At 38.7% G+C, this 13997-nt stretch overlaps 1 protein-coding gene across 3 annotated transcripts in view; it reads right to left on the minus strand.

Annotated features, from left to right (window-relative positions):
* The window catches only part of PPP2R5E (protein phosphatase 2 regulatory subunit B'epsilon), a 152377-nt gene that overhangs the window by 103902 nt on the left and 34478 nt on the right, over nt 1-13997 (minus strand). The gene's annotated exons all lie outside the window — the stretch shown is intronic.

The raw sequence follows: 13997 nt of genomic DNA on the forward strand, positions 1-13997 counted from the left end.
AACATCTACTGAGCAGCTAGAAGTAGAAGAGTCGGAGCCCAAATAGATGCAGCGAGGCCCACAATGGAGATGAAGGTGCCACTTCCTAAAATGGGGAAACTCAGAAGAGACCCTAGAGAGATTTGGGGCACGCTCAATGTGAGGTACCTGTGAAAGGGACCACAGAGTAGCTAGAAATGAAGATCTGGATTAGGGAAAATTCTAGCCTGGGAGGGGCAGCTGAAGGTATCAGAATGGACCTCTCTCTCTCTTTCTCCGCCTCCCTCCTTCTTCCCCTCCCTCCCTTCCTTTCTCTCCCTCCCTCCCTCCCTCTCCCTCTCTCTCTCTCTCTCTCTCTCACACACACACACACACACACACACACACACGATTATATCAATTATAAAGACAGCACCAACGACTTCTAATCGTTTCCTTTTTCAGAAGGAAGTAGCCTGCAACAACACTACTCTTAATATTTTTTTCATTTGTCCTAAGCATGCACTGTCTCAAACACCCACAATTACCCCAAAGCAAAAAGCAACTTCTTAAGAATGAGGCAATAACAAGAATGAGGCTATTACAGACAGTTTTCAGAACCACAAGAAACAATGTTATAATTCAAACCAAAGAAAAGTATTCAGAACCCACTCAAAAGATCAGGAAAGCCAGACACAACAAGATTCTAAATCTAGGCCAAGTATATTTGCTGAGTCCTTCACAGTATTCTCAGGCTAGTCAAAGACACAAGAAGTTTAAAAACACTACCAGGGCACCGTGAAGTTCAACTTCTATGGCCTAATATCTCAATAATTCACAATGAAAACAGATAAGCCAACAAATTATTTTACATTTGCAGGCGACCAAGGAAGCAAAGAAGAGCTGCCTGCAGCAAACTGGGCAAGTTTGCTCATCTCTCCTCAGAGGGTGCACTCCTGACAACACTCCTGTAGGAAGGGACAATGGAACCCCACCTCTTATTTTAAAAACTACTTATCAGCACTTCAAGAGAAGGGGGGAAAAAATCTTTCTCTTAAAGCCATTATTATATCCAAACTCAACCATTCATGTCTTTAAATAGCCTTTTCACATGCTTTGTTTTCACAAAAGTAAATGTTCTATCCAAAAGAAGCATCAATTCCTTTTGTAGGGTTTTGGCCTGCTATCTCTCTGACTCACAGAAGAGCTGGTGCTGCTACGGTATTCAAGTAAAAACATACTTTTTACATACATAGTTCAACAACAGGAACTATGAAATATGAATGCTCTCTTCCATGTTTCTCTTACCTTTTTTTTAAGGTAGTTAAAAAAAGGCTACAGTTGTTTCCATTTTTAGTAACATATAACTTGTAATTAATTTGCAATCTGTGTGTATACTGACAAACTTTTGTGGTAGAGAAGCCTCCCAAAGGCATTTCCTCTAAAAAAATGTGTCCTCGTTACATTTAGTACTAGCTACACTCCCCAACCGCTCTTTTCACTTCTCTCCTCTCCTCCTCACCTTTCTCCCCCTCACCCTCTCCTAACTTCCGACTCCTCCAATCTCTTTCTCACACACACACACACACACACACACACACACACACACATTCTTTAACATTTTCACCATGAAGCAATATTTTTTCCATGATGCTTATAAGTGGAAACATTTGCACAAATGAGAGGTTCTCTAACAAATCCAAAGGACACACTTTTCCGCAAGTTTCCCTCTCTCTCTCTCCTCTCTCTCTCTCAAACAGAAAGATCTATTATATATATATGCCAGTATTTTACATTTTGCCAATATTATTTTGAGATGTACATACTAAGTTACACACTGTAAATTCTCATCACAAACTGTTTACCAACACCATCATTTGGGATATAACAGAATATAAAACTGGAAAAATCATGAGATCCACCATGCTCCACCATTTCCTTCCCCTCCCATTTTCTTTCCTATCCCTCCTCTGCTTTCCCGCCTCCTCCTTCCCCATCATCCCATATAAACTCCAAGCCCCATTCAAATTGTTATCTGTGTTTCAGTTAAAAGACCCCCAGCAAGTCTTCACTCTCCCTGTTCTGGCCCCTTCCCCCTCCAGGCTCTATCTCCATGCATCTGCAAATGTCACTTGCACAATGTTCTGTCATGAAGCCATTCCTGGTGATTCCCTCAACCTGATGTGATCTTTCCCCTCCTTTGAACTGCAGGGACCCCTTGCTTGTACCTCTCTTATTGCACTCAACTAGATTACAGGACGAAATAATATCTGCCCTCTTGGAATTATATTTAATTATATTTGTACCCTGTAGCCCCTATGAGACTAACACATAACATGAATAGAGCTGACCTGTCTGAAACCCATGTGTTTCTGTAGCAAATAATTTATTTTAAATACAGCTACCCATAAAGCTGCACGGGTACCCCGGCTCTTTGAGAAGCAAGTTATTCGTTCAGAAAAGTAATACAAAACCAGTATCCTAAGTACTTTAACATATTGCCTCAGTTTCCATAATGCCACCAACTAAATATATGACTTGAAAGTGAAAATAAATATTAGCTCAAGTCGTTAAGACATTTTAAAATAAAAGTTATATATTCCACTAGGAAATCAGTCTTGGAATTAAAATAATTAAACAATTAAAACCATTTATCCTGCCTCTCTCAAATGTTTGGTCTTTCTCCAGAGCAACAGATGATTTTCTTCTTCAGTTTAGCCATTTGGAGAAGAAAAGGGGCTTGAAAATGGTTAAAAAGCAGAAGGGGGACTTCCCTGGTGGCACAGTGGTAAAGAATCCACCTGCCAATGCAGGGGACGCGGGTTCGAGCCCTGGTCCGGGAAGATCCCACAGACCGCAGAGCAACTAAGCCCATGCGCCACAACTACTGAGCCTGTGCTCTAGAGCCTGTGAGCCACAACTACTGAGCCCGTGTGCCACAACTACTGAAGCCCGCGCACCTAGAGCCCGTGTTCCACAACGAGAAACCACCATAATGAGAAGCCCACGCACCGCAATGAAGAGTAGCCCCTGCTCGCCACAACTAGAGAAAGCCCGCTCACAGCAACGAAGACCCAACACAGCCATAAATAAATAAATAAATAAATAAACAAACTTTAAAAAATTAATTAATTTGAAAAAAAAAAGCAGAAGGGAAGCACAGTGGTTAAACGTGTATAAGTGGACAGGGTCGGTGCCAAGGATATGGGCATTTAGAAATCAATCCAGTGGTTTCTGAAAAGCATTTCAGAGACTACTATATGAACCTGGGAGGAATATGTTTTGAGGTTCTTAACAAACTTGTAATTTTAATCCTTTCTACTTCACCAGTTGGTCATTCAGCTTTCAAAACTCTTTAAACTCAGTAATAGACTCAACTGTGTACTCTCTCTATATTTACTATCCCGAAGAACCCTTCCTGTTATTTCTAAAACTCAACAACACTTAATTTCAGGGTTCCATCCTCACACTTGTCAGCTCAACACAATCATTTTTTCTTAATTTTTCTCTCATATTCATTCAAAATACTCTTTTCTCAGATTATTCCAAATACTGCTTTATTATAGTACTCAAGGTTTTCTTAATAATTTCCTCTTATTTATTTACCTTTTACACGGTCCCAACTACTTCCGTATATTCTCCCACATCTCCAAAACATTAAATGGTGTTAAATGAGATACTAAACAAAAAAGTACTTTTTAATTTATACAATACTATGTACATACTCACTTTTTTTCTATTATTTGTTCTCATTTTTGTGCTTCATTCCTCCTTTCTACCCCCATCTCAACCATCACCACTACTACTTAGGACAATGTTTTCCAAATTCTTTAGAGCTAAAGGACACTGCATGGCACTTAGGAGGCACTTAATAAATATTCATTCAGTGTATGACTTCAGAAGGAGTTCTCAAGACTCTCTTCAGGCTACATATTCCTTCTAAAAATGTTCTCAAAAGTCTTACGTGAAAACTGCCATGGAATTATATTACTCTATGACCAAAGACCTAAAGAACCTAATCAACTCAATTTCTGGTTTTACAGGTGAAGAAATAGAGACTCAAAGACGTTAACCGACTTGCCCCAAATGATACAGATGATTAACAACAAAACCAGGATTAGAACCAGGTCTTCAAACCTCCTCACTTTTGTGTACAACTGGTGGTTTTGGTTTTTTGTTTTTGTGCTGCTTTTCCCTTCTAGGTTTTTTTCCCCTTTTTTGGCAGGGAGGGTGTTTCTGATTATAAAAATAGTAAAAGCTCACTGTAGAATATTCGGAAAGTAAAAGATGAGCATAAAATATTGTTGATTCACTTTTAAAGTGTCACTGCCTTTCACATACCCTTATCCAGGACAAATTATATGTCTCAAAACTCAGAGTTTCATTTACAGAAGTGTAAGTTTAAATCCAACTGAGTCCTATCTTCAATTTGTAAAGTCTTAATGAAGGCAGAATCCATTATCTTTTTATGGATTTGTACTACAGTACCACACTCAATGCTGGTTACCAAATACCAAAATTCTTAATTTTAATTATCAACAAGTTCCTGAGGACACTGAGGTTTAGAATGTTTCTATCACAGTACATTAAAATTTAATTCAGGCTTCCCTGGTGGCGCAGTGGTTGAGAATCTGCCTGCTAATGCAGGGGACACGGGTTCGAGCCCTGGTCTGGGAAGATCCCACATGCCGCGGAGCAACTAGGCCCGTGAGCCACAACTACTGAGCCTGCGCGTCTGGAGCCCGTCCTCCGCAACAAGAGAGGCCGCGATAGTGAGAGGCCCGCACACCGCGATGAAGAGTGGCCCAGGCTTGCCGCAACTAGAGAAAGCCCTTGCACAGAAATGAAGACCCAACACAGCCAAAAATAAATAAATAAATAAATTTAAAATTTAATTCAAGGGCTTCCCCGGTGGCGCAGTGGTTGAGAATCCGCCTGCCAATGCAGGGGACACGGGTTCGATCCCTGGTCCGGGAAGATCCCACATGCCGTGGAGCAACTAAGCTCGTGTGCCACAACTACTGAGCCTGTGCTCTAGAGCCCGTGAGCCACAACTACTGAGCCTGCGTGCCGCAACTACTGAAGCCCACGCGCCTAGAGCCCGTGCTCCACAATGAGAGAAGCCACTGCAATGAGAAGCCCGCGCACCGCAATGAAAAGTAGCCCCCGCTCGCCGCAGCTAGAGAAAGCCCGCGCGCAGCAACGAAGACCCAACACAGCCAAAAATAAATAAATAAATAAATAAATAAAATTTAAAAAAAAAAAAAAAAAATTTAATTCAAGTAGAAGTCATTTTTTCCTTAGATGACGCTTTTCTCAGCTTTACAACTGGTTTTAAAGACTACCCGTCACAGGAAAACTGCACAGCCACAAACACAGTGAAATCCAGGCCAATTCATGCCATCAACTACAATGCTGAAACGTGACAGACACATTTGGAGTATCCTAAACAAGAACGGTTAAGTTTTTTTTTCCTTAAATTATATGTGTTAGTATATGACTGCCTTTGTCTGAATGCCCTGTAACTAATAAATAATAAAAATTCTTACAGAGTTGAAACAGATAAACTAAAACTGCGCTGTCCAGGGGGTGGAAGAAATGGCGAGATGTTGGTCAAAGAGAACAAACTTCCAGCTATAAGATGAATAAGTTCTTGAAAGCCTAATATATGTAATATAGTGACTACAGTTAATAACAATGTATGCCTGAAATTTTCTAAAAGAATAGATCTCAAGTGTTCTCATCTCTCTCTCTCTCTCACACACACACACACACACACACACTCACACATACACACAAAACCAGTAACTATGTGAGGTGATGAATATGTTAATTAGCCTGACTGGTAATTCCACAATGCATACATGTATCAAAATAGCACACTGTACACTTTAATGATGCATATAACTTTTATTTGTCAATCATACTTCAGTTAAAAAAAAAAAAAACTGTTCAGTCCAATCCAGTAGCCCACATGTAGCTATTGAGCATTTGAAATATGACTAGTCCTAAGTGAGGTGTGCTATAAATATAAAATACACGTGAGATTTCAAAGACTGAGTATGAAGAAAGAAATAACTCATTTTTATATCAGCTACATATTAAAATGATAATATTTTAGATAACTTGAGTTAAAAACATTATTAAAATTGATTTCACCTGTCTCTTTTTCCTTTTTTTAAAATCTGGCTACTAGAAAATTTTAAATTATGTATGTGGCTCACTTTGAGGTTTGTCCTATTTTGGGGGGGAAGCACTAAACTAAAGCAACAGAAGAAAAAAAGGAGACAAATTGATACAACAAAAAACAAAGGGGAAAACATCCCCCATTCCCTTGGACCTGGAATAGCCCAGAACCTTTCTACTCTGTGGTCACAAAAGAAACCCAACCATTCTGTTCTTCAATAACCTGACTTACAGCTTACTACCTCTGGACAAGAATTGCAGGCAAACCTTAAATAAACAGCACACTGAATTTTTACACCTTGATAGACACTTCATACACTTAGCCTAAACCTAAACTGTCAGGGAAAAGGAATAAAGAAGAATATACCTTATTTTCCAATGGGAGAGCTTCCTTCTTATTCAAAAGGAAATGTACTTCATGAGAATCTCTACCCTAAGCAACTGTTCTTTCCTGTTAAGGACCCCAAAATTCCTATCTGTTTTTCTCTTACGTGATGGTTAATAATGTAAGAAATGTGGCCAAATATAAAGGTGCCCTTTAGAAAGACTTCCACTAAACAAGCAGTATTCCATGTTGTTACAACTCTGAGGCCTCTTGTGAAGATTTTTAAAGGGTCACAACAGGTTTAAATTAACCCCACAGAAAGAATCTGGCATTTTAAAAGGATCTGATGACTCAAAACATTCTTTTGGACTCTCCCAGCCTCTTCACCGGAAATGTACTCAGGACAGTCATACCAGTTAGTTTTCTTTTATGCTAGCCCAGGTCAAGTACAAACTTGAAACGTGAGATAAAGATAATTACTTTAGGCTCTCCTTGTTCACCAGGTGTTTTGTTTTTGTTTGCTGGGAGTTTTTTGTTTGGTTGGGTTTTTGGGTTTTGTTCTTCTGTTCTTCTGTTGGGGGAGGGGGAGTATTTGTTTTACTTCTCCATTTGAGTGGAAAATAATAGCAAAATAATAATAGCCAATTCCAAGGCAGAAATTACCAGAGTCCTCACTGGAACTCAGAAGTCGACTCTTTATACCAGGCTTTACTTTGTCAAGCTCTACTTGACTCTGCCTGTCTCTACGTCTGAGCAAAACATGAAGAAGCTAGAAATTCTAACAAAGTCCCCAAAGGTAGCTAAGGGTAGCCCTAGAGTCACCCGCCAGCCAGTCACTCTAAGTAAGGAATCCTGACATATTAAAGACAGACCTGGCATGAAGCTGCAAGAAACAGGGGTACAGTTTAAGAAAAGGAATCCAATGGTTGTTAAGGCTAAACATCCTAACTTCTTTGTGTAGAGCTGGGTTTCTCAATCTCACACTATTGGTATTTGGGGCCAGAAAATTCTTTATTGAGGGCGAAGTTCTGTGAATTGTAGGATACGTAGCAGCATCCATGGCCTCTCCCCCCACTAGATACCAGTAGTAATCTCCTTCCCACACACCCCCACCACGAGTTGTGACAACCAAAAAGGTCTCCAGACATTGTCAAACATCCCCTGGGAGACAAAAATGCCCCTGGCCAAGAATCATTGGTAGAGAGCAAAAGCACCTGGAAAAAGCTGCAGTAGCCGCCAAATCAAAGGCAGCTTTCTCTGTACGTAGGGTTTTAAGTTGTACTCAAACAGCTGGTCTTGCGTACCTGGTAAGAAATACTTCTGACGAAGTTTCTGATATGACCAAACATGAAGGATAACAATTTAATGAAGTACTCTAGGGATCGGAACCAGCCGAGCTTCACATGACACAAGGTTCTTCAGCTACAGTGGAAGTGAAGCTTCCTGCCTCAGTAACTAATTCAGTTTGTAAACATTGTTCTTTATTAGATTAACCAACAATAATTATTCAGAAGACATGATGTTCCAACCCCTAAAGACAGATTGTTATTTTTTTTAATACAGTTTTAATAAAAATAAGGTACCATGGACTTCCCTGGTGGTGCAGTGGTTAAGAATCTGCCTGCGGGTTCCAGCCCTGGTCTGGGAAGATCCCACATGCCACGGAGCAACTAAGCCCGTGAGCCACAACTACTGAGCCCGCACTCTAGAGTCTGCGAGCCACAACTACTGAGCCCGCGTGCCACAACTACTGAAGCCTGTGCACCTAGAGCCCATGCTCCACAACAAGAGAAGCCACTGCAATGAGAAGCCCACACACTGCAACAAAGAGTAGCCCCCGCTCACCACAACTAGAGAAAGCCCGTGCACAGCAATGAAGACCCAACGCAGCCAAAAATAAATAAATAAATAGATAGATAAATAGATAAATAAATAAATAGATAAATAAAAGAAATAAGAGGGAAAAAAAGTCTCCAAGTATTTTTAAAAATAAATAAATAAATAAGGTACCACTTTGTGACCCATATAATTAGCAAAACATTAACAGGACTGAGAACATCCAGGAACTGTAGGAAAACAGGTATTCTCAGATACCCTTCTAGGAATGTAAATTGCTACTTACAAAGCAATTTGGCAGCATCTACCAAACTTTATTTTTTACTCAAAATTCCACTTCTAGGAATCTATCCTACAGATGTGCTCACCTCTGCACGAGGAGAGGTATGCATTAAGCAGTTCCCACAGCACTGTTTACAATAGCAACAAATTGGAAATACTTCAAATGTCAATAAGAAAATAGTTTTAAATAAATTACTGTATATTCACACCTTGGAAGACTGTACAGCTATTTTTCTTTAAAAAAGCAACAATAAGACAAACTGTTAAGTGGAAAATAAATGTACAAAGAAATACATATATAGAGAGAGAGAAAGAGTATGGTCTCATGTTTGTAAAAATAAACATGTATATATCTGTGTAGATACAGACAAAGAAAAAAGTCTGAAAGAATATACACCAACTTGTTTTCAGTTTTTCAACAAGTATGTGCTTTTTTAAGCCATTAACAGTAATTTTCAAGACACAAACTTAAAATTAGACTTGGGCTATCTTCATTTTTCAAATTTAAGGCCTAAAAACTTTTTTTCTGTGTGTCACTTCTTCGATAAATCAAGCTTTGTGGATAATTCTATATCACACACTGGGATGTATTGGTGTCCACTGTTTGTTCACCAACATTATGCTGACATTGTTATGCCTTCAAAGCAAGTCACATAAGGCTTAATTCAATTTGCCAAACCAGCTTCAAAGAGGTAAGAAACCTCACCAAGCTGCCCTCCTGAACCATAACCAGCTGACAGCTAAGAACATATCCGGAAAGAAGTAGTTTAATTTAGAAGATCTTTTTTTAGTTTTTATGAAATGTTTAATAAATGTTTCAGTGTTTAATTTAGCAGACTCTGATCTCAGGCAGTGAAATTTAAATTTGATTCTAATTTTCTTTTCAAGTTATTGATCTAAATGATCAATACCTAATGATGCGGCTTTTCCTTTCCTACTTAAATCTCCAATGAATAACCAAAGTCAAACGTGTGAAGGACTGACAGACCTGATGATTAATAAAAATTAAAACCTCAATTCTAGACTTAGAATAACAAACTATTTTATCTGGGTGCACAGTAGAAAAGGTAGTTTTCCAAAACAAAAATTTCTGGTTCTACAATAAACGAGAAGACACAGTTCAAAACAAAATGTCAGGCACTCACCGTAATAGCTATGGCCTTTAAACCATCCTAGCACCCCTCCCTCTACCCTCAGCTCTAACCAGTTTAACTGCTTTTAAATGGAACATTCTAAATTATAAAAATAAACTGTATTTCCTCCTGCTTAAGCTTTCCCATTTTTCCAAGACATTTTAACCTTTATTCGGGCATTTATCACAAATATACTACATCCATACAATACCATTTCTAAATATTTTATACAGAGATGCATTAATATGAGTGTGATACTATTTCCCTTCCATTTAAAGAACAATATGACAAAAGAACCTTGAAGGTCTTTATTCAATTAGAACCCTGGATCTGAAGACTGGCTCCATGGGATTTCATAAAACTTGAGTTCACATCGAAAGGTCACAATCCTTTTCTTTCTTGACAAGCACCATCTCTAGATAAACCATAGCCCTTCACTCTCCAAAGGCAACTAACAGAGTACAGGGTAAGTAACTGGGTAGAAACACATGAGGCTGCTCAAAGTCTACCCAGAAACTGGAAAGTAACTCAGTGCTTGCTGCAAACTGTCATAGAACACTGCTCCTTTCATGGCCAGAAACACACTCATTTTAGTGGCAACACCTGGTATCACATCTCTATTGTTCATATTTCTTTTGTCACAAATATCAATAAATCTCATTTCCTTATTCACCTAGGAGAAGATAATACATTTAGTGAAACTTTGGCAATAATAATATTGCCAAATATTACTGGCAATTATTACTGATATTGCCAATATCAGTTTCTATAGCTTATGTCTTATTTTAAGCATGATACCAATTCAGTCAACAAAATAATCATCTTAGAAATGAAGTTAATATCTTTCCCTTATAAGTTAGATAGCTTTTTTTAGTTAGGATCAACCAAGTCTTGAGGGCCTATTTGAATGTCTGTCTTTTTGTCTTGAGACCAAATGCCCTAAATCCATTAAAGAGACAAATAATGTGGGTTTTATTAAGTGAAAAGGCAAAGCTTGCTTAAATTAAGTTTTACTTAAAACAGAAACTACTTAATATATACATGTTTCTAAACAAATCTATATCAGGTGGGTTCAGCTGACCATTTCACTACCGTCTTGACATGGTTTTAGAGAAGAATGTTTTTCAAGCTTCACGTACATGAACCTTTGGAAGGCTTTTAAGTGTCTGTGGATCTTTACATGCTAGTAATTGTATCATTAATATCACTAAAGAAAATACAAGGACAAAAGATTTTTCTGAATTCAGTACATGTTTTTTAAAACATTTGTGCTTTATTAATCACAAGCACCTATATATATCTGAAAAACACTAGTACATTTATGCCCAAGGCCTATTTATTTAGTTGGCAGCTTAGGGGTTTGCATAGATGACTGAACCCCTTACAATAACTACATATCGCTCATCTTTTAAAGCCCACAGTTGGGAACCACTGGCAGAGAATATGAAATACAAAACTGCCTAGTTACAAACAGTATAGCTCTCTACAGTAAGTATGTGGAATCTGAAGTGACAACTTATTGTGTGTTAGGTATGAATATGCTTTTCCCCTCTAAAACTACAATTCCAAATTTAAAATCAAAATTAGTCACAAAAATCATTTACATACAAGCATTTACTTCACAGGCAATTTTTAAGAAATGCAATTACTCATAAAAAGGCTTCAGGACACCCTGGAACACAGGACAAGGCAGCTTCTATTTCTACCACCACCGAGGGAAGGTTGATTTTAGTCCTGAGCTACACTGCCCGGCCAGACCATCTGTAACTACAATCTTAATAAGATTTTGAAGGTATCACAAGGCAGAGCTGCTTGTGAAAGAGACAAACACACATGGCAGAAATGCATAAATACAAATCAGAAAACAGCCACCTCACCATGAAACTCGAACAGCTGTGGGAGTAATGATAAGAATGGGGAAAAGAGCAATAAAAACACAGATATAGTGACTTCTCTGCCCTATCCTTCCCTTACTAATGCACAGAGAATTGATCGATGTTTGGTAGTATCTTGTTTATTGCAAATGAGAAATAAACCAAAGCATTTTTGCTCTGGATGAGTCCCAAGAGACCATCCTGGACCCACTGTCTCATTTTACAGATGAGAAAACTCAAGTGCATAAGTGGCATGCTCCAGGTTGCTCAGCTGACGACTGATAGCAAGTCATAGTCCCAGAACTTCTGGTTCCTAGCCCAGCATTTCTAGTGTCTTATCTGGTATTTCACAATCCCTCTCACATGTCCTAATCTAGATCTGATTCGCATTTATGTTGAAAACTATTTTGACAACGATAACTATTTTAAACAGACTTTCTCACACTTCACTTTACTATCCTGCAGATCATTTAAATTGAGCCTCAGAGTTTACCCATCTATGGAAGTGGTGGTGGTGGATATGTTTTTTGGGCACTGTGAGTTTTTCTTATAAGAACATATGAAAAACAAATGTGTCCAAAAAACCAGTTTCAAATGCAACTTTTCAAGAAACAAACTTACTTTAATGAAGTCCAATTTGGTTTTCAGAAACCAATGACCTAGATTTACTTTACTTTAACTAAATCAGATGGGTGCATCATCTCTCATTCAAATAAACACATCAAGGTGCCAAATGAAGATGCATAATTATACTGCCAAATGCTGCAGGCTTTTTTTCTTTTTTTTTTAAACCAACTAAGTCTCTGTGACAGGAAACAGTTTACAATGACTAAATTCTAAACCCTGGAGTTAGGACACAATACTAAAACTGACCTGAAAAATTTGTATACACTTTAAGGTTAGCTGTTAACAACACAGAAACAATAAATACTAATAAAGAAAACTTCAAAACGAATTAATCAGAAATATGACAGGTCATAGCACAATAACAATGGCTAAAATTTACAGAGTACTTATTGGGGACAGATACAATTTTAAGTGCCTTCCACATGTTAACTCATTTTATTTTTAAAACCCCACATGTACGGGGGACTTCCCTGGTGGCACAGTGGTTAAGACTCCACGCTCCCAATGCAGGCAGCCCGGGTTCGATCCCTGATCAGGGAACTAGATCCCACATGCATGCCACAACTAAGAGTTCACATGCCACAACTAAGGAGCCCACCTGCCACAACTAAGGAGCCCACGTGCTGCAACTAATGAGCCCACATGCCACAACTAAGGAGCCCACCTGCCACAACTAAGAGCCCGCCTGCCACAACTAAGACCCGGCAGAACCAAATAAATAAATAAATATCAAAAACCCCATACGTAGGTACTATCATTATCTTCTACTTTACAAACTAAAAAAACAAGGCACAGACAAATTAAATGATGAGTTCACGGTCAGATTCTAGTAAGGGATTTAAACTCAGAAAGTGTAGCTCTAGAGTCTGTATAGGAAATGCTAACAAGACACAAAGATGGTGGAAAATGTACATGAAATGCCCAGAATATCTAGACAAATCTAGAGAGACAAGAAGTAGATTAGTGGTTGCCTGGGGCTGGGGGAAGGGGTAGAGGAAGGAATGGACAGTGACTGCTAATGGGTATAGGGTTATTTTTTGAGGTGATAAAAATGTTCTAGGGACTTCCCTGGTGGCACAGTGGTTAAGAATCTGCCTGCCAATGCAGGGACACAGGTTCGAGCCCTGGTCCGGGAAGATCCCACATGCCGCGGAGCAACTAAGCCCATGCACCACAGCTACTGAGCCTGCGCTCTAGAGCCCGTGTGTCACAACTACTGAAGCCCGCCCGCCTAGAGCCCGTGCTCTGCCACAAGAGAAGCCACCACAATGAGAAGCCTGTGCATCGCAACAAAGAGTAGCCCCTGCTCTCAGCAACTAGAGAAAGCCCGCGCTCAGCAACAAAGATCCAACACAGCCCAAAATAAATAAATAAATTAATTTTTTAAAAAAATGTTCTAAAATTATTCTGTGGTGATAGTTATACAAATCTGTGAATATACTAAATAACTAGTGAACTGTATACTTTAAATGGGTAAACTGTATGGTATGCATATAATAGTCATCCCACGGTATCCTCATGGAATTGGTTTTAGGACACATACCCCACCCACATACCAAAATCCTAAGGTGCTTAAGTCCCTTATGTAAAATGGCATAGTATTTGCATATATGGCACAGTATTTGCATATAACCTATGCACATTGTCCCTTATAACTTCAAATCATTTCTAGATTACTTATAATATGTAATGTAAATGGCTATGTAAATAGTTGTAAATACAATGTAAATGCTATGTAAATAGTTGCTAGCATGAAGTAAATTCAAATTGTGCATT

This window comes from Balaenoptera musculus, chromosome 2 (genome assembly GCF_009873245.2).
Source record: "Balaenoptera musculus isolate JJ_BM4_2016_0621 chromosome 2, mBalMus1.pri.v3, whole genome shotgun sequence".
NCBI lineage: Eukaryota > Metazoa > Chordata > Mammalia > Artiodactyla > Balaenopteridae > Balaenoptera > Balaenoptera musculus.